The 27,346-nt window shown below is 35.3% G+C and overlaps 1 protein-coding gene across 1 annotated transcript in view; it reads left to right on the forward strand.

Annotated features, from left to right (window-relative positions):
- The first annotated feature begins 21,003 nt into the window (after positions 1-21,003).
- The window catches only part of LOC133523769 (protein embryonic gonad-like), a 162,632-nt gene continuing 156,289 nt past the window's right edge, over positions 21,004-27,346 (forward strand). Inside the window, exon 1 of the mRNA XM_061859499.1 lies at positions 21,004-21,336. The gene's annotated coding sequence lies outside the window, so the exon portion shown is untranslated. The remainder of the gene's footprint in view (positions 21,337-27,346) is intronic.

A 27,346-nucleotide genomic window follows, 5' to 3' on the forward strand; every position in this document is an offset into this window, starting at 1 on the left:
CTGCGAATGGGCTATACATGTAAATAGACAGATATGAATCGGTTACAATGGTGTTGTAATAAGAGCATTAGTCACCAAAAGCTCGCGGTATGGTAATGAACGAGACGACGAGTAAATCATGAACTACCAAGGTTGGAACAATGAACTACGAACAGATTTCTGTGCATGATTATTATTAAAAACGGAACTTAATTTGTATTTTAAAAAACCTTTGGTACCGAAAATGATCACAGGAGTTGGCCATAGAAACTCTGGGATAAAACAACGTAACGCAACAAACGAAATATGTGTAGGTTTGCTAGAATTGTCTCAATGAGTATTAGTTGCCTGTTGAAAGAAAAGTGGTCAGCGATAAAAACTTGTATCAAAAATTAAATTTTTGTTTCTCATCTTAGTCCAGGTTTTTTATTCTTAAGCTATTTTCAGAGCATAATAGTTTTAATTAATTACTGCGTGAATAATTTTTTTCGTTTTATCTTACCGCAGACAGCTCTTTTATTTTCTGCAATTAAGGTATTAAACATACCCTCTACTCTGTCATGCAGATACTAAAGCACAGTAACTGGCAATTTACCATATTTTTTTGTGACGTATAATCAGTACACTCAGACGCATAATTATATGTAATCGATTTTCAATTTGGACACCTAGAATCATCATCATGTTTCGCGTTGTCCCGGAATTTTGCCACAACTCATGGGAGCCTGGGGTCCGCTTGGCAAATAATCCCAAGAATTGGCGTAGGCAATATTTTTTACGAAAGCGACTGCCATCTGACCTTCCAACCTAGAGGTCTTAATTGGATAATTCAGTAATTGACTGGTTCTTCCTACACAATACTTACTGCTTAAAATACAGTAAAATGGCTTACTGTTCCGAATTTTGGGCCAATGCAGACTAAACCGATGTGCAAATGTACTTTTGCATACCATTTAAACTGTACTTTTAGTAACACCTTAAGCGAGAAAATTAATATAAATGCAGTTTGCAATTTTCGTGTACTTCGTGTAGCATCCGTTTGGTTTTTGGGTATTATTACTATTTTAATTGCAATAAAACCAGTTAAATAGAATTTCTTTAACAGTAACTAACGCCCGTAGCACTAAAATTTAATCAAAATACGACCTAAATCACAGTCCATTAATATCATCTAAAAGCTTATACAAAACGTGTGCACAGTAATCGTTTTTATTGCGTTTTAAGTATAGTTTATTGTATTATTCAATCTATCTGGGAGCGCAGTACAAATTCAATTTTTTTTAAAGCCTTATATATTATTTTAGGAAAAACTCAAGTATTTGTTTTTGAGTTCATCGTATTGTGTGCTGCGAATATTTCGTTTTTCTTTAAAAATAAATCACATTTTAACTATTTTTCGGGTTTATCTCGAAATCGATTGTTTGCGGTTACAGCAGTTTAGGGATTACATGGCAGTAGTGCATCAGGACTGCTCCAGGTTTGAGCCAGATTAAATAATCAACATCATTTTGATAGCGTTGTCACGAGATTTGGCCACTGATTTGCTCGGCTATACATATAAACTCAAAAATTTTATTGGCGCAGGGATTATATTAAAGTCAGAAATCAGAAGAAAATCGTGACCTTTAATATTAAGATTAGTAAAGTTTCCTCACGATTATTTAATTTAAAAGTGACTGGTAAATCTTATCAACAGCACATCCAACAATTCATAGTTCCTCTCCCAGCATATTCGCCGACATGAGATACAGAATCATAGCGCGGCTTAAACTGCGCCCACGCAGCGAGTGTGACCTTCTGCTGCAGATCTTATTGTTCACGTTATCCCCACGACTGTGCGAGTTGCGAGCTTGCTACAGATACTTGGCTGTATAGTATAGAACACATTACTTATTTGACAGGCTCAAGAAATAACTAGAGAACGACTTAAATACTACCACCACAAGACCAGACGACGAGACCTAGCCCTCCAGTGGCGTGGCCAAAGCTGGATTTAGCGACTAACGCCGTTGCCCCTAGGTACCTGAAGATGCTCTAGTATACTCGTAGAAATGATATCTGTTTTAGTTTTTAGTCCCAAGAAAGAATTGGACACTGTTTTATTTCACGAACAATACGAGTAACTTGAGAAAAATTTATTGGGTTAAGCTTAACCATCTCTTCTCTAATTCCAGTCCCTAGTATAGTATTATAAAAATGTAACACTATAAATAATAAAAAATAAATAAAATATTTATTTCATTCAATATAAAGTAATACATAATACAACTTTACTGCGTATTTATAATATAATATGTTGTGTGCTAGGTAAATTAAATTCTGGTATTGTCGGTCTTTAAATAGTTATTACTAGGATTATGGAAGCCTCAATGAATATTACCTGCGTACGTTTGCGAACGAGGTCTTAACCCAGCAGTTGAAGACACGTAGTCTGACGGAACTCAATAGAAATAAAGATGGCAAGACGATCATATCTTTTGTGGCGATTGGCGGGAGACTGCACAAAGCCGTGACGAGAGACAGGCGGGAGGTCTTCGCTCAGCAGTGTAACACAATGTTACAAAAATTAATATTTAAATGTTACTGCGTAGGTAAGATGTAAGTACTTCACTTCCTATCATCCATCACACACATTCGACCGCAAACTAACATCCCAACAGCAGTGCATATTTACAGGCGTGTCGTAAACGCGGTAATGTTGTGGCTAGCTTCAAAGGTGTTAGGACTAGTGTTCTTATTTAGATGGAGTTCCGCTTTGGAACTTATCACTACCCATATTTTGGTGTATTTCACGTGCATATTTGCATAAAATACGTAAAAAAATACATGCACAAAGCGAGTCATACCTATCAGGCAACAAACTACTATTGATAAAATAGTAAATCCTTTTTTGCCAACACATTTTACTTCGTACGTACTTATGTATATATTTTAGATTTATTGGCTTAATAAATATGCAACCCTAATAAAAAGAAAATTAATGAATACCAACAATCATACCGGTAAACATTAAATACGAGTACACGGATTAAAGTACGAGTAACATTTTTTTACAACGAAATGTACCAAGCACCTTTCTCCTACTGGCATCAAATCAAAACATTATTAAAATCGTCCTTATTGAAAACCGACAAAGCGTTATCTTTTGCATAAAAATGTCACAATATGAGCTTGTTGCAGGCAAAATTGAACAAATAAAATCCCCACGCACCCAACAAGTTACCTCATACCCTCAAAGCTGCAAGTCGCCGCAAACCCCAACAATACACCGATCATTACCCCACACATGCCCCATACAAAACACTCTGTACGCATCGTACTTCAACCATTTAGTCACACTGCTGCAGGCAAGAAACAGTAGGTGATAAATTCCGTGTTTCTTGCTCTCGCCATTGTCAATTTTGTATTGAGGACGAGCTATTGTTGGATGGCACTTCGATTTTGCTCGGATTTGTTGGTGTGTGGTGTTGGGGAAGAGTGGGTAGTCCAAAAAATATTTTCTTTTGGCCTATTTAAGCCGTAGAGGGTATTTTAGATATATGTCCGACTCACAGAGATTATAAACCAATAAATAGATTCATACTATTATTTTCATTTTCGAAGTGGAATACATCAGGAAGTACCCGAGTCCTGAGGTATTTACTTTTTCGATACCTATGACATAGGGTCCTTCAAGAAGCGAGTATGATAGTTCTAAACGTTCGGCAACGCATAGGTAAGTGGCTCTTTAGATGTTGATTCCACCACCCACTTCCCATAAGGCGGCTCATCTGCTCGTTTATTCGATTTAAAAAATAACTTCACCTGTTTTTAGGCTTAAAAAATATGCTATAATATACTCCGAACTTAAAGCTGATTTATGATGCTATTTGAAAATTATTACCTACATTAAGTGTATGATTTTTTTCAAATGTTAATTTACCTGTCGCATCTTATCTACTTCTATGATAATCGATCGAAATATACTTACCTAGATAACTTTTATTGATTCTTCGGTAAAATAATCGCTCCTACTTGTACCTTGCGGCACACGCAAAACGCTGTGCGTTCGATTTTACTCGGATCTATACCGGCAACAATGTGGCTTCGTTAGAGCGCATAGTTTTACGAACTTTTTACCGCCATTATGACCCTTTATGCGGTATTAGCCTCGTGGGGCATGGGCCAGGAATGCGCTTTTTGCTCCTTAACCGTTCCATTACTTAGTATAGTGTGGTATTAAAGCTACGCTCGTAACTATATACTTTACGGTAATTAAAACTTTTGCGGCATAAGAATCTGTGTTTTTGAGCAAACTGGGATAAGGACTATTTAAATCTACATCTTGTCAAATAAAATTACTCACTTTTCGGTGATTGCGTAAACAAATCAATGAGTTTGGGCTACGTGTGCGCAGTAAACTAGAAAACAGTTTTCGCTAAGTAAAACGTTATCATAATGAAAATTTGCCGAATGTTGTTTGCAAAAGTTGCCTCACTAAACATAAGAGATGTAACTCATTTTGAAATGTCATTCAATTGTGTACCTTGTACTTGTACGGATATGTTCTACAATTGAAAGATATTTCAAAATGAGTTACCGCACTTATGCTTAGTGCAGCAGAGTAAATCATCTGCGAAAAGTTGGTTGGAAAGTGAAATTCGGACAATAAAACTTCGGCGAAAAGGCAAAACACCACTTCCAGTTAACACTAATCATTGTGTAAATCGGGGTTAAGTAACTATAGCTATGGGTAAACTACACGATGGTGGAGTATGTCTATAAAAAATAAGACTAAACCTAAGGCAAGGAGTACATTTTTTTCATACTACGCCCTAATCAGTCAATTTCCGTTTGGCCCAGTGGTTGACTGGTAGAGAATGCCTCAAGGTATTAAGACTATTAAGTCCACCTTATGTACTTTTTACTTTTTTTGTGCAATAAAGTTTTAAATAAATAAATAAGGAGCAAGCTTCAAAAAGTTTTGTGGCATCATATTTTAGACGAAGCCCAGTACACATATATAGGCAAGTGCCTATACTCGTATTTTATTAGTTATTACATGGAATTGCAACCGACCTCTGACATTGGTTTAGATTTACTGTCAAATAACACGTTTTAGCAGGGCCCGTTACATACTAAACTCGACGCCTACACGCCGTTTCATTGCTAGTTTGAGTTAATAGTCCTGTTTATTCCGCACATATTCTATAATAGCAGCTAAAACATATGAAATGAAGCACAAAGAGCAGGAGTGTGATAGTTTTTTTTTTTACAAATATTTGTATTTGGCAGTTGATATTATGAGAACAACTAGGGTCATCTAAATCGTTTTCATAAAGAAGCACTTAAATAGTTCTTATTCACTACTGCCCAAATGTATATACCTATTGTTTCCAGATTTTGAAAAATAATGTCAGCCTTTATGAGCTAGTATGGTAAAAAAAAATTTTTTGCTATGAATATGTAAGCTAAAGAAAAATTATGTAAGATTTGTAAGAACTAGTGTTCTATTATTTTTGAGTGTACGCGTGACCCTTGCAAGGTGCACACATTACGTTTGATCACCTACCTAAAAAAGAAAAACAATATTAAGAGGAAAGTGGACGACCGTTACTTCGTACACATGTAGTTTTCCTATTTACATATGAACAGTATTGAAAAAAAAGTATTTTAATAGTATTTCTATGAAAGAGAAACAAACTGAGGACATTTTTTTTGGAAACTAAATTAACTTTTACATTCATCACAATCGAAAAGGTCAAACCCCCTTCGTTGCTGTATGTAGTTAATATACATCAAATTGTGTAAATATATTTTCTATAATGTTAATGTCCAGAAAGGAAAATGGGACTATTTGTATGGAATAGTGGTCGTCTAATATCCTCTTAATTACCCTTCTCCTAATTTCATACTCTGCGATAAATAAAAATAAATGTCTAAAAGCAACTATGCATTTTAATATTTTCTGCCTTGATGAACTATATCTTGACTAAATTTAACAAATTCAATTTATCCTGTATTATCTAATAATCCCACACAACAAAACTATGTATAATCCTAAAGTCAAATAAAATCAACCGGAGTAACTAAAATAAAGCCAAATTCAAAATTACCTCATAGTCCACAATATTCCCATTACTTTTTTCCACACAAACAATTCAGACCAACAAAAAATCCCAAACAAAAAGTCGTAAATATCATCGATTTGTCCAAAAATCAGATAAATATTTATAACAACTGTCTGCAATCATAACCCCCAGCATGCTGCGAGATAACATCTCCACCTGGGCCTTTATTTCTATCCATAAAACATTAGTTTCATAAACCAGTATAAGTTTGGCTACAATATCCTTAAAACTATATGCAATTAGAGCTCACATTTACACAGGTTTTCTGGAAAGTGCGCAGAGGCGGGAATAGCATGAGACGATTGGGCCCTCATAATGTTGGGACAAACAGATGGTTTGGGACAAAAGGAAATTTGGTAGGCGGTGACTCGTAAACGGTTAGCGGTAAGTGTGGACAAGGTTTAATGTCTGGCAGCTAATTTGATTAGTGTGGATATAGCTTTCATAAGGATATTATTTTTCTTTTGACTTGTTATGCAATTAAACTAATTTTTGATTATATTAGGTATAATGGTTATGCTATCTACCTTTATCAACAGTTTAGTCTTGTCTTTTTTGTATTCGAAATAATCACAAAAATATTTAGGTATCTAATACATTTTTTTTCTGGATACACGCGATGTTTTTTTTAGCCACCTGCACTATTTTATGGGGTGAATATATAGGTCATACTGTTTAACTTTTACTATGGGATTAATACCGAAATTGTGAAAAAATTAACTCTCCTATACAAAATATTAACATCAGACCAGCCAAAATGTATGAAAGAGACAAAAAAATCTCGATTTCGGGATTGGACCCATAGTAAAAGTGGCTCAGTATGACCTATATATTTACCCCGTAAATTATTGCAGGTGACTAAAAACATGTCCTGTATTTTATGTACTACACAACATATAAATATATTTATTATGATATAAAGTTAACTAAGGTAGATGTTTGACGAAACTTAATGACAAAATACGTTTTATCAGTACAGTACACATTTTTCTATAGACGTTTATTTTGCTTGGGAAATTTTAACTAAATAAAAATTTTAAATTTTAACTATCTTTTATCTTTCTAAGTAGGGCGTGCTATATAGCATATACTTTTGGTTTTGGCTCACTAGTACAATATTGTTTCTTTGAGGTGCATGTCCATAGTTGCAATTATTTGTGATATCCAGATCCACATTAAGTCAATTTACCGAACTAATCCCACAAATTATACATAACAGTAAAAAAAGCAGTAGCAATTTATCTTCGCCGGCCACAATGGTAACGAAAACATTGTCCAAAGTATTGACATGTCGTTCACAATGTTTGGGGTTCGGACCCTTGAATAGCGGGGGCAGTTGGGGCTTTATGTACAAGCGATAAGCGGAATGACCAGCGGTAGTAATGCGACCCTGCTGCTACCGCTGGTCATTCCGTCGCAGTATCACAGAGCAAATAATGGGTACTCATGTCAGTACTAATTATTCAAATCAATTATTTGATTGCAACATGTTCTTGAATTAAAAAACACGTTGTTCAGTTGCTTGGTTTTTTCCTTGTGTAGGTAGTTGTTATGAGAACTTTTAATAGCAGATTAGGAACTAAAACATTATGTAAATTGTATATTACTTTCCATAAAAGCCGGAGTTTAGCACTATGATTAAATATAACAAAACATAACCAAAAGAAAGCAGTTTTACAAAAAATAATGTTTATGATTTAATATTTTGCTATGTAACCACTATAACTATAACATGTATACTGTATACGAGTCTCTTCTTCTTCGTGTAGAGGGATCAAACTTCGTAAAATAATTTTTTTGTCTGCCAATGCTTTGCCAGTTCTAGCCCTGGGGGTAAGGCCTTCAAGCCTCAGTGCACGTAGTTGTGCACAAAGGAACACTGTCTCATGTGTATTGTTGCTTGGGGTACTCCACACTCCACCTTACAGAAAACAGCAGCCAAATAACACTAGACCCTACTCATAGTGTTGTGTTCCTGCCGGTGAGTAAGGTTGCCAGAGCTCAATTAGGGGGGGGGCGGGTTTAGGGTCGGCAACGCGCATGTAACTCCTCTGGAGTTGCAGGCGTACATAGGCTACGGAGACTGCTTACCATCAGGCGGGCGTATGCTTGTTTGCCACCGACGTAGTATATATATATAAAAAAAAAAAAACTCGTAGAATGTATCACCTTGTCACCCAATACGACATATTATGATATATGATATGATTACATAAGCGCAAGCGATTGTAACCCGCCACCGCTTAACCGCTACCCCATAAACCCTCCACCCAATATTGTACGAGATCGTGTCAACGATTATCTGTTATCATTGCCATCAGTTGCCATTGCTCGCCATTGCTTACCATTGTCTGCATTGCGAGTGCATTCGTCAAGGTGCTTGAGCATTGTCGTTTTTTGTCAGTAACTTATTACTTTCAATTATTTATGTCGGTTCAATTATGTATGGGATTTCTAAATAGTTTTCAATGAGTATGTGGTGCGGTTTTTTGTAGAAGTATGGTTATTGTATGATGTTGCAGAATACATTGAATTGACGAGCTGTTATTTTTAAAAAGGTCTGACGAATGTTGTTTATGTTTTGTACTGTGGAACTTAAGGCAGATATCATGAACTTGGGATATAGGTCAGATCATTTTTACGGACTATCAATTGAACTTGTATTTAATCCAAATTAATCTTCTTTTCCTTTACGTCATGCATTGTAGATTAAACCAAATGCTGCTTACACAACTTAATTATTCAAATACTTGAGAAAGAGATACATTTTTACATTCAGTTTCACATTTGAATTAAATTCCAAATTGAACAGGAAAAATCGTAATCGTTCAGTTTTATTCTTAGTAGGTATCAAATATTTAGTTAGTAGTTTTTACGACCGGTCTTACCTAGTGGATACCCCTGCCTATGAAGCCGATGGTCCTGGGTTCGAATCCCGGTAAGGGCATGTATTTGTGTGATGAGCACAGATATTTGTTCCTGGGTCATGGATGTTTTCTATGTATTTGTATATTATATATATATCGTTGTCTGAGTACCCACAACACAAGCCTTAATGAGCTTACCGTGGGACTTAGTCTGTTTATGTAAGAATGTCCCTTTATTATTTATATATTTATTTTATCCTACCATTAATGACACTTGAAGGTTCTCCATGAGCTACAACTCTTAGTACACCATTGTTAACTAAAGCCAAATAATGATAAAAGATAAATATTTTATTTAACAAAATTTCACAACACGGGCAGGTTTCCGTAACTCGACGACTGATGCCTATTTTGCTTGAAGGGGGTGGAGGTAGGCTAGTCTAACCAGCCTCTCCTCAAGGAATCCTATCAAACCTTTGATGTTGCGTGGGATATTAGTGAAATCTCTCGGAGATCCGAGATGTTTCGCTCTGTGTACCTCTCCGCTGCATTCAAGCACTACATGAGAGGCTAGTTCTTATGTCTTCATACAACCAAGGTATCTGTATTACCTGAATTAAAAAGATAGTTGTTAAATGGTCTATAGCATGTTATGACATTGGTTACCAACCTCAATTTGACCTTACCGAGTTGAGGGAGCGCCTTTGTGAGTCTTTCATAGATGGAGTTTATAAAAAATAATTAACGCATAATTATGTTGTGAATAATATGCGTTACTTATTTCTTATAAATCTTAATCCTTCATCAGCGCTGTTAAGTATTTCGAAACCTCATCTTCAAAAAGTTTTGGTCAACAATTTGTTTACGATACTAACATAAATCATGTAACTTGCTAAAAATAGTTCGCATTCCACAAAGAAGCACAAAGTAAGCAAAAACTCAAAAACACCTCTACTAAGAAACGGTTCGCGATAGTCCCGAATATTCCGCGCTCCAATAAAAGGATGCTCCCAAAACGATAAAACTCAATAGAGAGCATTAATCAAAACGCGGTGCGCAAAAAATACGTCGCGTGGGCGAGGAGTTTTTATTGGTCAAGCGTGAGAGTTTATCCGCTGGATAGAGTCAGAATACGCTCCCTCTGCATGGGATTTGCAATTACAAAGTGTGGAAATGTCATTATTAACATCTTTTTTTTTATATATATGATAATATGACGATTATAATGACACTCCCTCATTTTGTTATATTCAAGTTGGTGAGAAGTTAGCTTAGACGGACTTTAATACGTTTATTCATGTCGGCGGCCGATCATACATGAGGAAGATTCGTAATGTTCCAGTGTAAATAATTAGACAGTAATCACAATAAACCAATAGATAGGTAGGATAGGTTCGTTAAGTTGCTTTAGATGTCCATATGGCAAACTGTGTAGATATAGGAGCCCCGCGCCGGACCGTGCTCGCTGATATCTCCATCCCCCATGATGAAAATCTCGTGAAAGCCGAGAAGGACAAGTCCAGCAAGTACCTAGACTTGGCCCACGAGATAAGCGCCATGTGGGATGTTGATTCGACGATCATTGTTCCGATAGTCGTGTCAGCGAATGGTCTCATAGCGAAGAGTCTCGACCAACACCCAGAGAGACTCTCGATGGGTGGCTGGATCAAAGGTCAGATGCAAAAGGGTATCTTAGACACGTCGCGCATAGTACGTCGGTTCCTCACTCTGCGGCCCTGACCACCGGCAGCTTGGGCCCTGCCTCGCTGCTGGTGGCACTCTAAATTATAGTTTTTATAGTGTGTTTATGTTTTGTATGTGTTTTTGTACTTTACTTTTATATCCATATTGTAAAATACCTTACCTAAGATCACAGCTAAGTAAAGGGAAAAATAATAACAGAGCGACGAATAAAATAATGATAATAATAATATTTATTTATTTTTATTTATTATTTATGTATGCATTATTTTATGGTTATTTTTCTATCTATGTATATTTGTATCAATGTGTATTCAAAACGTGCATTTCATTAATTTCAGTGATTGTACACTTTTGTTTGTGTTTGTCATTCATTCACCGTTACTTCTGTTTTACTCATTTCCTCAAAGGTTAACTGGAAGAGATCCCATACAGGGATAAGTTCGCCTTTGTTGTATTTAATTTACTCTGTAACTGTGTTTTTCGTGTTTTTATTTCTATGTACAATAAAGTATATACATACATACATACATACATAATGCAGTTTAAAAAGAAGTATCGATTATTTTTAGTTTACAGTGTAAAGAAGTCCTACCTTTTTACGCTATGAGTATCATTATGTAACATTTCTTTGAAAATTATCCGAGCGATCCCTAAATATTCGTGACAAGTTTTTTAGCCTCGACCCGTATTGGGCACAATAAAAATATTGAACGCGATCTGTCAACGGAATTAACGACCGATACATTACATACCCTTTGTTTTCGCTTTGTTTATTTTATTTGAAGTTTTTGGAATTATTGCGCGTTCCGTATCGATCGACTTTGAGTTATATTAAAGAATTTATTGGTGATCGATGTGCTTAAATTGTATTAAAAGAAAATTGTGGCATTGATATTATAAAAAAAATATTTGAATATAAGTTTTGAAATCTTTTTACGTTATGAAATCGTTTTTATTGCATCATCAGCAGTGCAAGTGCGTCAAATGTGTGTATGGAGCTAATTTGCCTTGAAGTTGTTTAATACCTGGGCACCGGTAGGAAAAGGTATTCAAATTAGGAGTGAGATTTTATTTCTATGGCCGCCCTGTCATTTATTTGTAATCAAAAACGAAAAGATCGTAGCGAATTTTAACTTACCTTAAATCCATTCGAGGATTTAATATTATTTATTTCCATTTTTCGTCTGCCTTATGTTAGAAGTCAGGTATCACTCTCATAAACAAATTTTTCTCACATTTTAGAAAAATAATGATAAACTTTTAGGGTCCCGTAATTTTTATTTCTCGGATGTCACCTTGATGAAAGTTCGTACGTTTGTGATGTCATTGCTCAGTGCGGTCACGTATTTTATAAAATAAAACTGCATTATCTTGTCATAAAGCCCACTCGTAAACTGAGCAAATGTTTATTTTAGCATTTCTGAGGACCGACATAAACCAAAATATGAATACTGCGATGATAAAGTTTATTTTCCTCAGTGTGCCTACAGTTTGTTTTATAGCAAGCAAGCTAGCGTAGCAGCAAATTGTACGGCCCGATTCGAAGAATGAGATACGATAACTTTAAGTTCTGGTTTAGATAAGTTCTCATTTAGATTTCGTTTGTATGTCGTATAATTGACAGAAGCAACCAATTCGGGCAACCAATGTCACTTTGACGTTAGAAATATCGTAGATAGATCTTATTGGCATCACAGCGGAATCGAAATAAACGTCAATTTTGACATGTCGTTTAGTGATCGATCTTTTAAAGATCTTTCCAAGATCTTAAACGTGTCTTAATCATTCTTCGAATCGGGCCGCTAAGGTAATATATAAAGTAAGTGGACTAATTAGTTTAAAAGATTATGTTACGTTTGCTTGATACAGTTGTGGTATTAAAAAATCTTTCACACTACCCTCGTTTTAGTGATACTTTAAAAAATAATTACATAAAATATTTGTGCACCTAGTTTGTTTCGTCATTCTCAATACATTAAATTAAATGCACATGATGATTATTTTTAGATGTTTTTTCGGTAAATGAAAACAAAAAAATAAGTAAGTGAGAACTTTCTTAATTTCCATTTGAAGTTAATTGTTTTAATGTACAGTACCATCTCTTAAAATATCGGTAACTAATTTGTTAGCTCTATATATTTCATGTATTTTTTTTTATTTTCAAATAGTGCAACTATAAAAAAAAATACTTACTTTATTTATCTAGAATAACCTCACAGAATCAGACTGGGAACGCCATCTGTCGCCGCCGCTCAGAACTTCGTGGCGACATCGCGCACGCATGCTCCGGTGCATTCTTGCATCTGCCCTAATGTGTCACGCATAGAGTGCAATTTTAAATGACAAACAGAATCGTTTGTGACAGAAAAGATTAAGTGATTTTTTGATCGTTAAAGAAGTACTTAAACTTAAACTTAAAGAAGAACTTAAACTTGCTAGTTTTATGGTTGAAATTGGAATAATAATTATGATGAATATACAATATTTTTGATGGAACCACTGAAATTGTGTAACTATATTTCAAAAGATTTTTCAGGTTCGTGGTCGATAGGTAGGTACGAGATAACAGGCGTATTCAATATGTTTCCGAAATGATACTGATATGTGAATTTCAAAAGTGACATTTCTTCAACCAAAAAAGTCACTGTTAGGCAGTACCCTGAGTGAATAACGCTTTTCGAAAGTCGCTCAACTTCGCTTGGAATCTCACCGTGTAATTATAGTCCAGGCGCAATTCTGATTTTAATTTCTTGTTATAGATTTGATCAGTCAGAAAAATGACGTTTCTTCTACATTAATGTAACTAATATAATGCTGATATAACATAATCCATAACAGTTTCAGAACAAGAAATTAAAATTTGTATCAGGCTCCTAGCGGCAGTTAGGTATCTCTTTCGTGCTGTTTGGTTTCCATACGCTTGTAATAAAAATGTTACCATCTCAATAGTTACTGTATTGACATGGCAACATTTCTAAGCAAACTATTTTTAAAGTTCTACGTACTTTTGATATCAGGAGTAAGGTTCAAAGTTGCTCATATATTTTTAGACGTTAGGATGTCCTCATAACTTGGCGTTAGAATTTCGTAGACACTGTCGCGGCTGCACGCTATCACAATAAATCCTGTTAGTTGACACCCTGCTTACTTATTCGAATGTCCCTATTCTGGTTGGGAACTTAGAACGACATCTTATTCGAATTCCTTATTTTATGTGGATAACATTTTGGAGTAGGTAGAGTCGAGAGAGGTAAGTGCTACCAAGGGGTTATTCCCACTAGTTACCACGAAGTTGTTACCCGTGGTAACTACTGGGATTATTTTTCCAACTTTTACCACAAAAGTTTTGTTAGAGTTCAATACTAAGAAAAACAGTATAAACAGTATTGTATAGAAATAAAGTACTTCGCCACTACCAACTCAGCTTGGTTCGGTTTGGTGGTAACTACTGCTTTTTCCCCCCAGTAATAATCACTGAAAAAATTCCCAGTAGTTACTGTTGGTAACAACTTGGTGGTAACTAGTAGGAATAACCTAACCAGAATGCGACTTATTAGTATGATATAAGAGGCAAACGAGCCGACGAATCGCCTGATGGTAAGCAATAACTGTCGCCCACGGACACCGGCAACACCGGAGGGGTTGCAAGACCATTGTCAAAATTTAAGAGGCTTTTCTTGAAGGTTTGAAATACCACAGGCGGCAGTTTATTCCATAGTTTAGCTATACCACACTGAAAGAAATGGTTTGCATAACTGTAACAAAATTTTGGTTACTGTTTACACAAAAATTGTGACTTGCGAACTATGTGTTATATGTTACAAAACCGTGTTTGGCTATCAGTGTTCAGGTACTGGGTATACACTACAAAATAAGTTTGTAAATTTATGCAAAGTTTATTTTCTTATAACCGTAGTTTAGTTATTTAGTAAAGTTACAAAACCAGTTCGGCTATCTATTTTTTTCAGTGCAGGCAGGGAGTTGGATATACTATTGGATATTTGACATAAGAAACAGGACTAATAATTTCTACATATTTAGGTAATATATTTTATCGTTGCTCGTTTAAGATCTTGGAAAGATCTTTAAAATATCGATAACTAAACGACATGTCAAAATTGACGTTTATTACGATTCCGCTGTGATCCCAATAAGATCTATCTACTATATTTCTAACGTCAAAGTGACATTGGTTGCCCGAATCGAGCTGCTTCTGTCAATTATACGACATATAAACGATATCTAAATGAGAACTCATCTAAACCAGAATTTAAAGTTATCGTATTGCATTCTTCGAATCGGGCCGTTTACCTACCTGTAAATAGTGTCATCATCTTTAGTCGCCTATAACATGTACAATAAAGTGCAATCAATGCGGTTACATATTGTTAACTGACCCGGAAAAACTAAAATTGTTTTCCGAATTAAAGATGATATTCTTGTAACGTAAAGGTACCTACTGCAACCATCTTAGACCCCGCGAGCCAACCCGGAATTTAAAGATTTTATGGACATACGAATTACATATATTTTATTGATTGTCTTACCCTCGATGTACAGTGTCTACTTCAGAACTCGGCTGCAACGGTAGTCGGAACTTTCATTTCATCTGCGGAACGCGTCGCAGTCTCGAGAATAGGGCCCCTGCCTGTTCGGGCCGCGCAAAAAACGTCAAGTCGTAGCAATTTGTAGCGCGCGCGCGATAAAGTCTTACCGCGCGACAGATTGCGAGACCGACCCATTTTATAATGGACTCCTTATTCCTTATTCGAGGGCTTTTGACTTGCTTAACGTTTCGCGAATAGAGTTATGACGGTAGTGTAAACGAATAGAATTAGTGAGCTTAGTAGCTGATACACACTTTCATATGACGACTGGTCTGGCCTAGCGGGTAGTGACCCTGCCTATGATGCCGATGGTCCTGGGTTCGAATCCCGGTAAGGCACAGATATATATATATGTTCCTGAGTCATGGTTTATTTGTATATTATATATATCGTTGTCTGAGTACTCACAAAACAAGCCTTTTTGGCTTACCGTGGGAGTCGTGGGACTTAGTCAATTTGTGTAATAATGACCCTATAATATTTATTATTATTTATCGTGTCATTCACGGAGACGCCTTGACTCGTATCGTCATGTTTTTAAAGATGATATATTTATGATGAGTCGTAGAAAAAAGATAACAGTTATTCTTTTCAAATATTCCTTTGATAATTTTTAAAGCTCTTGCAAAGTAAAATCCCTACATTTTCTTATTAGGAAAAAGTCTAATTTGAAATTACACCTTATAAAACAAAGTCCCCCGCCATGTCTGTCTGTTTGTATGTATGTTCGCGATAAACTCAAAGATTTTCATGCGATTTTCAGCAATCTTAAAGTCTTAAGAGTGACACATAAAGAAACGGCCCGATCCGAAGAATAAGATACGATAACGATAAGTTTTGATTTAGATAAGTTCTCATTTAGATATAGTTTGTATATCGTATAATTGACAGAAGCAGCTAGATTCGGGCAACCAATGTCACTTTGACGTTAGAAATATCATAGATAGATCTTATTGGGATCATAGCGGAATCGAAATAAACGTCAACTTTGATATGTCGTTTAGTTATCGATCTTTTAAAGATCTTTCCAAGATCTTAAACGTGTCTTAATCATTCTTCGAATCGGGCCGAACGTTTTGGTGTATAATTTATTAAGGTTTGTGTAACCCGTGCGAAGCGGTACGGGTCGCTTGTTTTATTTTATAAGTTATGATAAGTATAGACAAAGAGAATTTGAAAAAGAGGTGTATTGTCAAAGAAAACTTTGTAGCGACGTAAGTTTACTGCCATCTTTCGACACATAGTTAAAACGCTTAGAACGCCATTTGACTTTAATCCTTCTTAGTCACTGATATGTGTTCAATTTGTTAAATATCAAAAAGGGGCGCCATCTTACCGGGCACTACCTAAAGGTTATGGCGCCATCGCTCGAAACGATTCTGGTATACCTTTGGCCTTTGATCTGTTAGATGGCGCCACTTTTTTAATTTAACCAATTGAACGCATGGTGCTATGATTGTTGAGTCAACTGTCTCTTTATCTTATAAAATGGACCATCTTCATTAGATGAACGAGGACTGCAAACCGTAATCTCCGAGTTGAACCAAATCCCTAGGCAATCCTAAAAGTTAAAACCATCAGAACAATAATTTGAATAAGTTATCGCGCCAATACATGTATGGACAAGTACGAGCAAACACATTCTCCTAGACTGCAAACAGGTAGAAATATACAGGAGCAAATACCTAGGGACTCCGTGCACAATAAAGGAGGCAGTTCGCAACCTGAAAACATTACTAGGCTTGGTGGAGAAGCTGGGGTAGTTAAAATAGCGCTACCTCGATTTCACGCAAAATAGGCACAATGGTTGTCGATTTGCGGAAAATGCCCAGAAGCACTAACTAATTAACAAAGTACGGAAATACATGATTCGAATATCATTCTGATGTCAGTGTATGTTTTAATTGGCCGGTTTGTAAACGCAATGCCTAATCCGACTGTGAACGGCGGAGGATAAGAATAAAATTTAGAATAGAAGCGTTTATTTGCGTAGCGTACGTATCTAGGTACAAGGTATTACATGATATAAATGTTGTCACAGTATTCAGCCGAACCGCATACAAATGTTCAAATGTACTTAAAATATATAGAAATCCTTATTTTATACTTACTCACTCTGTTGGCTAAGCGACCCAAATTGAGACAGCCTCCGACACAAGACAGCGCCACTTTTCTCGGTCCTGTGCGACTTCTCGCCAATTGTTAACTCGAAGTTCGCGCAGATCCGCCTCCACCATGTCGCTCCAGCGATACCTGGGGCGTCCGATAGGACGTCCACTTGCTATGTGACCCAGATACGCTCTTTTCACGTTCCGATCTTATCCATTCTCTCAAGATGGCCCAACCAACGGAGTCTGTAAGTTTCACTCTCTCTCTCGATGTTAGGTTCAGCCACCAAGGTATTTGTTAAAATAATAATATATGCCAGCGCAGAGCGGCGTTGACCCATATCCCTACCAAATTCTAAAAATATAAACTAAGTCGGTATCTACTTTATGTAAAATTAGAAACCATTCGCTTTTACAAGCCAATTGAAAACCCCAGTTTAGACTTTCTAATTACAGTTTTCATTTTCAACCCGACTGTGAAAAGTGGAAAGCGGTGTTGCTGTTGACCCATATTCCTACCAAATTATAAATTATAATTGCAATGCGGGGGGTAAGTGGACTTTGACCCGCAGGCTGATTAAAGACTCTTGCACTACTCTTACACCCGGATTTACACACAATTATTTTCATCACACTTGCGAAGAAAGAACTAAATTTTAAGCGAAATAATTCTTACATATGTTGACATTTCTAACATTCGTCTGCCATATTTTCATTATTTGATGGTATAGGTTAGGCACAGACTTATCCGACATTCAGCCACGATTGAAAATTCCGTGAAAATATTTTAAACTGCTATTAAATTGAATATTTTTTAAGATAAACAATAAAAAAACAACAGTATTTTATAAGTTAAAGTCATTTATAACTACTTGGTTTGTACAAACTAGTGACACAATAAAAAAAACTATAACTCCCTCGTTAGTTAAAGCTTTTTTTTCACAACAATAAATCCCTTTATCCTTCAGTAATGCATGAAATAAGAAATTTTTCGAGCAAGTGTGATGAAAAACAAACCATCTGCTTTATGTAAAACTAGAAACCATTTGCTCCTAACGAGCCAGTTGGCAGACCCAGCCTAGACTTGGTAAACGCAATGTTCAACCCGAGTGACCTCTTGCGTCTTGCGCTACCACATTACATTAGTACCTACTTAAATTCACTTACTGTGTTGCATAAATGGTATGACTGTGGTTTTCCATAACATTTTTACTCATAACTACCTAAGGTAAGAAGATTTTATGGTTAGCTACTGCCTGATGGATTGGCTGCATGAAGCTTTGTATTATGTTAAGTATGTAAAAATATACCTAATATAATAAACTACATTTAATTCTAAAACTCAGCTATTTTCTACTAAATCACTTCGCTACTTAAATTCTTTACTAACCCGAGAAGATGAAGTAGGTAGATTAAGTATCGATATTCCGACCGTTATTCGACCTTTAACACTTACTAATAATTTAGATTGTACTCCTCAAACAATTATACTTTTATTATTAATTTTTAAAATTATGAAGTCTTATCATCTGACGAAGCATTTGAACGCCAATTACCACTTTTTATTGGATAATCAATTTTATTATGTAAAAGAATACATGGGAATGACATTTAATATTATGAATTGATTTTAATATATGATAATTATTATTTTATTCTCATATTGTACTTTAACTAGAGCATCATTATGAGATACCTAGGTATAAGTAGCCATATTGACATCTTTACCACAAGTATGCTTTTATTTGACATTGTATAATTATTTCCTAATATTTATTTGACATTAATTTATTTTGCTATTGATATTTGATGATTTTTTCTATCTTGACACTGTATATATTAAATATTTGACGATCATAATATAAATTCTAAAAGAAATACATCTAAATCTTTATACTTCCTATTTTTCATTCCATACCACTTCTGAATATTTTCCATTCTTCATAATTTTTAAATATGTTTTTGACACAATGAAAAACAAAAAAAAATTTTTTTTTTCAAAAAAGCGAAGCCTATAAACCTAGAACATATAATACTGAAGCGATGGACATTAAAATCAAAGTGATTTGTTAAGATTTAGTTAGTGGATACCGTTTTTTCCGAAATGGAATTTCATAGAAAAAGTACCGTTATTTCGGTAGGATCGCAAAGCTATTCTTCCCTCTTAAGGATTTAGACATATTTTCGAAATACCTATTTAGTTAACGAGTATCTGGGTATTTCTGTTTGAACTAAAACTGGCGTAACATAAGCTTAAAGCAAAAAAGGAATATGTTTAAAAGTATTTCATGCAAATTTAAACGTTAATGCGTATTAACAGAGTGCTAAATGTATTGCAGATTTTTTTGAGATGCCTTTTGTTTTGTTTTGAAGGCGAATCTCCAGTTATTTGGTATGCATGAGATGACTTTTGAACCCTGAAGCATCCTACAAAATACATTTATTTCCATCCATTATTATTTACAACTCTATTGCGACATGAAAACATAAAGTTTGCTCAGTAGCATGAACATTTTCATAACTTATTTTAAATGTGGGTCGTAAGTGTCTAGTTGAAATGGAGGAAAATGTGCGGAATATTTTTTATTTAAGTACGTTTATTGTTATTATATCGTTAATGTATAAACCTATTCGATTACCTGTAGAAAATAAAAATACCATACAATTACCTTGAAGTGCGTCGGGTATTTTTTATTTATTCATACCTCGTTAAGAATTCAACTATCTAATATTTATATGATTACCGTTTTATCGCCAAAACTTTATTAACGCGCAGTAATATTTCAGTCTATTTTTACTTTTTGAAATTAATAAAACTGGCTTAAAGTATATTATTTACAAAGTTAAAAATCATTAAATAAAATGATTTCTTATGAGCACACAATTACCTCAATTATTTCATAATTACCTACTAAAAATAATATATTTAAGGACCGTTACAGTCGCGTATTTGGAGAGTGTAGAGTTAATATACATACAACAGTAATGCAATCGATGCTCGGAGTACGCATATACTACAGGGTGTGACCGCTCTCATTAAAACCCAATCAACAACTCACAATTACCAATGTCACCCCACCACTTATGAGATTGATCCAAATCCCCACTTTAAGTCAATGCCCCCCTATAACGGTACCGGGCGTGGTTTGTGCGTGGAACGCCAATAGCGCGCGCGCGCAGCGAATGATCTAAATGATCTAGCGTGCTTGTCATTTCGCGACCGTGCGATTGGCTGACGACCGGACGAAATTTGGAGCGGCTATGTAGATCATAAATGCGAATTTATGACCAGTTAATATTCATTTAAACTTTGACCCACATATTTTTTTTGTTGTAATTTATTTATTCGTAACATTTTTTATGCTGTCAATGTTATTTTTATGACCTAATTAAAAATATGATTTATCATATTTATTAACGATAAACAATAACTGTTTGGCTTCTTGGCTACGGAAATAAAATGGACATCAAACGTCATAGACTACGTGCCTTATGGTAGAGAAAGTAACGGGACTATCGGACGCGACCTTCCCACCCGGCCGCCTCGTGCCAACTGACAGATGAGCCAAGCTTAACCTCTGATAATAAGAGTAAACGGCGAAGCACTACAAACCCGCGCCGCGCGCGAGCGGGACGCACGACGTATCTTCTTCGTGAAGTGCAAGATGGGTTTACAGTCACACACGGACCACATCCGAGTGAGGCGAGGGAAACGCACGCGCAGGCGCCCGTACGCGTTCGATTTACGAATTCGCAACTTTTTTCTTTTTTAAACGGCTCGCGAAAATTGCCAGTATTTTTTATTGACGTTTATTTTGATGAACTGATTATTGTGATTTTTGTGAGTGTATTGTGTAACTATGGAGAACGAATCTTGCAGCTGAGTGGACACCGGTTTTTTTTAAAATTAAAAATCCAGGGATAATCGTGTACCTAGACAGCTGATTTTTCAAGATCCAAGGTAAGTGTAATAAACTATTTAAAGGTTTTTCGTAGAAAAAAATAACACTGACATTATTGTGTACACTTAATATTTTTATTTCTACTACCGAATTACTAATATTATTTTTAATTTATATAGGCTTCATAATAAATCTACACAATACATACATAGCATTATTTAGCTTAAGCGTATCACTGCTGACCTAGGTACAACAACTTTAAATTGACACTGGACAGTAAATCCTTTTATCGATTATCTTATCTTTATTACACGATTGGTACACGTGGGTATCGTATCTGTACCAATATCTGAGATTGCACTTATCGGGACATCCCTATTGTTTTAGAGCTAAGGGCTACAATCATAACTAAGGATATACTAACTTATATATGGTTTCTTTATACTAATTTATTATTTTAAAATTGTGTCATACACATTTTATTGTATGGTCAACTCGTTCGCATCTTTCTTGTAGATACCGCAAAGACAATTTTAATCTAATTTATAGAAGATAAGCTACAAATTTACAGGCGTGATAAATTTTTTAGTACTTAAGAGTTAAATAAGCAAACCCTGAATACCCGGGTAACTTTTATTGTATTGACCACAGAAGAGATATTTTTGTATAATGTGTTTCGATCCAATTTCCATGTGATGCGGAGGGAAGAAAATTATGTAAGTCTAGTGTAACATAAATCTAAAACGAATTTCATATCTGTAACTGTAAGGTCTTGGTCCCTTTTTGACGACGCGACGTACGCTGTGTAGTATCACATGCTTTAGAAATGTTGCAGTTTGGAGTCAAACGAAGCAAGCTCCAATTATAAGTTAATTAGGGCTGTTAATTAAGGGAGGTAAAGCAACAAATAAGCTTAATGGATTATGGGGAGATTGAGTACCTTGAGTTAGCAAGAAAATGAGTGACGACTCATCACCTATTTTCTGTAGCGCCATTCACGTTTCATGTTTGGAAGAAAATATAACAATACCAACCTGAAGTTAACCAAGCCGTTGATGTTGTGGAATATTTGTTGTGGTTATGGTTTTTAATTTAAAATGATTATAAAAGTATTTATTTGATACTTATATGTGATATTTAATTATGTTCCCCATAGTGTACATTTATTCGATAGCGAAACGTGACGTACGTTTGCGTTAAGTCTCATTTTGTATGGGATTTTGAGTTTCCAAAACGGCCCGCTTGGCGCGCTGTTTCTAAATCCCATATTAAATGAGACTTAACGCAATCGGGTAGGTCACGTCACGAAATCGAATAAATTTATACTAAAGGGGCTCTGGTCTATAATATTTGTAAATGGTCACTAAATCTATACTTATTAATTCAGTTAACAACTCAACATTTTATGAACTCATATCTAGGTTTCGTGTCTGGAAAAGTTAGTCTAAACGTTACTCGAAGTAAATAATTGAATAAATAAATGTTATTAAGTTACATCCTATATTATACCTATATAATGTGGAATAGAATCAATGTAGAGTTTAAGTTTGAATGACGCTCCAGCTTTCATTATTCTTTCTATCTGTGTGCGGAAGAAATGCAAATTATTTTGTTATCTTAATACGTTTGGTTTTAGTAATATTAATTAGGTTTTGAGGCATATAGTGAATTATTATCTGGAAACCTTTTAATGCGTTGTTACTTGTTGTTTATAAGTTTGTAAATATACGAGTATATAAACTCACATATTTAATAACATTAATAATAGGCGATACATTTTTATTAAGTATATAAAATTAAAAACTTTCACGTTTTGAACACATTTTAAAACATATTTATAATATAAGTTATCCGTGATCACGACCAGTGAAACCTGCGTCAAAACGTCGGAAATATAGGTAACAGGATAAATTCGCGATAGACCTGGTTTTAAATATGTTTGAAAACATTTTATGTTTACAATAAAACACATCTCTGAAGTCGCTTTGCTACTCATACAACTTTTGATATCAACAACCTTGGTAAGACCGAAACTAATCGATCCATCTTATTTAAAACGTTATCCTTACTCCAAACTGTTGATAGACATTATAAAATCCGCTAGACGAATGCTTATTATTCATATGTATCAGTTTTTTTTAATCCGGAGTCAGATCCGTGACCCGCCGTAATCAAACGCAATAAATATCATATGTGTTTGTGATCCCTCACATACATCAAATATATCACACGCATGATTGATTATACGTACGTATTTCCTAATCGAATTATGTATATATAGTATTACAAATTTATATTTGCGGTTTTTGAAACGTGGTGGAGAAGCTGGGATGAAGAAATGGTGCTTTTTATTATTTGTTCGAGCGCATATGTAATTTTGTGTCCGTGGAAGACCTTGGTGCTTCTGTAGGTCATTATAACGCAATGTTATATTGACGCCAATTAATTTTGAGATTTAATTTGAGTTAATTAGTTTGTGGTTAAAAATGTCAGTCTGATATTTCTAATGACGCGAGACTAAAGATGTGCGTTATGAGTTTTATGACTTGTTTATTTTGACTTGTTTTGATGACGTTGTTTTACTTTTATTATTTATTAACCTGGTATTGATCTCATCTCAAAGCGGGTGTAGATAAACATGACAAGGACTAGTTAGAGAACGTTAGACAGAAAAGACTCCGCGCTGCTAGACCTCCTCCCTTGGACTCTAGTCATGTTTGTGATTGCTGTGGCAGAAGATGCCGCTCTGGTAATGCACTCTTCAGTAATCGCAGACGTTGAAATTAACCTCCGCAACACCTGATTTTGCCCGACGCTGCAAAAATCATCTGCTATAGATGACGTGGCCAATAATATAATATATTAAACATCAATGGTCAGCTATTAATAAGAGACATTGTATAATGTCTAAGATAAAGCTTTTATGCCCTTAAGTATTCTTCAAGTGAAACTTAGGCGTATATGTGTGGATATTATTGTTTCTTTTAAACTTTATATTTTTTGTGTAAGAATTTACTTGTTTATCAATTTGTATTATATCAATTTTTATTTCAAAATTTGTGTACTTATTTCTAATGCTCCATTACGTTATTTTACGTACGTTAATAACTTACAAGTGCACAAATTATCTCACTAACCCTTTGATCCTGATATGTACTTTACATCCGTGACAGCAGCAATCAATATCTCGATAATTAACTTAATATACGCATTGTTGAACAACCGAAGGTTTTTCCGACAGCCTTTATTAACAGTCAATCACGTAGAACAATCTAATTAAAATGCTATACAAATATTAAGGACCAATACGAGGTTACAAAGAAGGACACTTAAAACTCCGTTTAACATTTACGACAAAATGACGCATTTAGAATTACGCACCCAAAAAGTACGGCTTTAAAACGAAAGTGGAAAGGACCCGCGCGAAATCGCCTTTTCAAACAAACGTAGTCCTCATTTTCCTCTCTGGATATTCACATTATTGAAAATATTTTGACACAATTTATTGTATATCAACCTATGCGTACGGATTTTTTTTTTCGAATTTTTAATCATTATAGGACTTAGAAGCATTTAAAATTTTGTGTGAAATCTGTTTATCACTCCTAATTTTTATAGTAATAAAAAACGGGGCATAGCTATGGCTAATATATATTAAATTATGTAAAAATATTTCCCAAAATGTCTATATCTAGAGAGGAAAATGGGAACTACATTTGTATGGAGAATCGGCCGTCCTCTTTCCTCTTAAACCCTGAGGTCGAGGGTTCGAAGCTCAGTTCGCACCGATAACTTTTTTAATGGAAAAAATTATGTTTTAATTAATAAAGCATATTTTCTAAAAGGTTTCTTATTGTGGCGTCTAATACGAAACTTAAGAACGAAATTTTATAACACTTGAGGTAATCAGTTAATTTTCGATAAAGAAAAACATCGCGATGAAATTGGCTGAAAAAAGCGTGGAACAAAAATTGGCATTTTTTAGGATGAAAATACTAGACTAATATCTACTTATTAAATTTTTGGTTCTGTATTAAAGTAGCTTTATTATTTTGACCAATGAAAAACTTCAGACGTTCTGACCACAGGTTCACTGCAATCATCTCAATTCTCACCAACATACAAAAACTAATCTTACACACGCACAATATTAAGAGCATATTTCGTAACTATTGCATTATCTATGTCAAAATGTGGTAATATTTTGTATCAGAATTGTGTTTATTGCAAAATTTCCTTACATTTGACCTTTTATTTTGCACAAAGTTACGGTAGACCGCAGGCCGTCTTAATAGGTGGTTAGTGCAAGTAAGAGATGCCGGCGAAAGTAGGTACAGTAAGTCTCGGAAGCATAGACGGAAGACCAGCGCTAGCCCAGCCAGGCTAGTACCATGCTGAGCCGGGACCATTTCGTGGCTTATACGTTATCTTATGTTATGTTACTTGTTGTTTTCTTTTATTATTATTATTATTTTGCCACGAATAAACGCTCTCACTCTCTCTCTCTCTTTCTCTCTCCATAGTTGAATCTAATTTTTTTATTATTTTATAACGCGGCAAGGTAAAAAAAATACAAGGTGCTAAAGTAAGGTGAGTAAGGTTTTCATAGCTTCCGTGTCACAGTAATTTCTTGTTCACTTTTAAACAGGTCTATAATGTGTTTTCAAAACGTCCGGGTACTCTAATGGCCGCAGTACACATGTGTCCCATCATTATTGAAAAAATACCCAGCGAATTTTGATACTGATCATACTCTTCTTCCTCGCATTGTCCCGGCCTTTTTATCCACGGCTCATGGGAGCCTGGGGTCCCCTTGGCAACTTATCCCAGAAATTGGCGTAGGCACTAGTAGTTTTACGGAAGCGACTACCATCTGACCTTCAAACCCAGAGTGTAACCTTCGTCTTATTGGGATTATTCCGATTTCCTCACGATGTTTTCATTCACCGAAAAGCGACTGGTAAATCTCAAATGATATTTCACACATGAGTTTCGAAACCGGTACGAGCCGGAGTTTGAACCCGCGACCTCCGGATTACAAGTTGCACGCCCTTACTGCCAGGCCACCAGTGCTTGATACTGATCATACTAATATTTAAAAAATATAGCGACTAATACGAATATTTCTCAAAATGGATTTAAAACGTACAGTTAACGCGTGCTTATATTAGCTAAAACACTTCTACTGCTGGACAAAGACCTCACTTGACAAAGTGGCCTAAGTTCGCTCGTTCTCAGGTTAAAGGTTCGCTTCAAGCTTACACCTTAGGCCGTCCACACACTAGAAAGTTTCGAAACGAACGTTTTTACAATAGGGTGTGACCGTGGTCACAGTTTCACCGGTATTTATGGGCAATCGTCTGATGACAACAGGCGTGTTAGCTATTTACGTGTTTGTTACTATGTCATTACCTTTGTGTCGGTTTATAGATAATGCATCGTTTTGTATATGTGGTGGTTGGGATGTGATACTTTGTATCCGGATGTGATTGAATCCTAGCGAATTGAAATGTTTATCGTACTTTTTTCCTAAATGGCTTTTACTCCTCGCCAATTTTAGCAAGGTGGATTCTTCTTCTTTTAAAATATGGCTTCCATCAAATCTATGATGATTTTGCCAATGTCAAGTTTCGTTGTAAGTTTTAAGTGTGCTCGTAGAGCATGACGTTGTTCGGTAGTTGCTTTTAGTAAAGAGATAGATTTTACTAAAAGCACCGATGGATTGCTGGATGTTGATTAAAACATGGTTAAACGCGTTTCAAGATTAGTTTTTCATTAACTGCACACTTCCACGATAGTTCACTGCATAATAAGCTATCAATACTACACTTTGAACAACATAAATGAGCAAAACACAAAAAAATATTCTCGAGACGTCTTCGCCATCTTCAATCTCAACGACAACCCCCAGGTAGATTCTTCCAATGATGTTATCGTACTTTGACACTAAGTACGTTATGCTGTCTGTCTCCTGTCAAAGCCTTATATTTCGCAAATTAATTTGATAAATTTAGCTATCAGAAAATGAAATAGATTAGAAAAAGTGACTAAAGTCTTCCGGTACTGCTC

Source organism: Cydia pomonella, chromosome 12 (genome assembly GCF_033807575.1).
Source record: "Cydia pomonella isolate Wapato2018A chromosome 12, ilCydPomo1, whole genome shotgun sequence".
Taxonomy (NCBI): domain Eukaryota; kingdom Metazoa; phylum Arthropoda; class Insecta; order Lepidoptera; family Tortricidae; genus Cydia; species Cydia pomonella.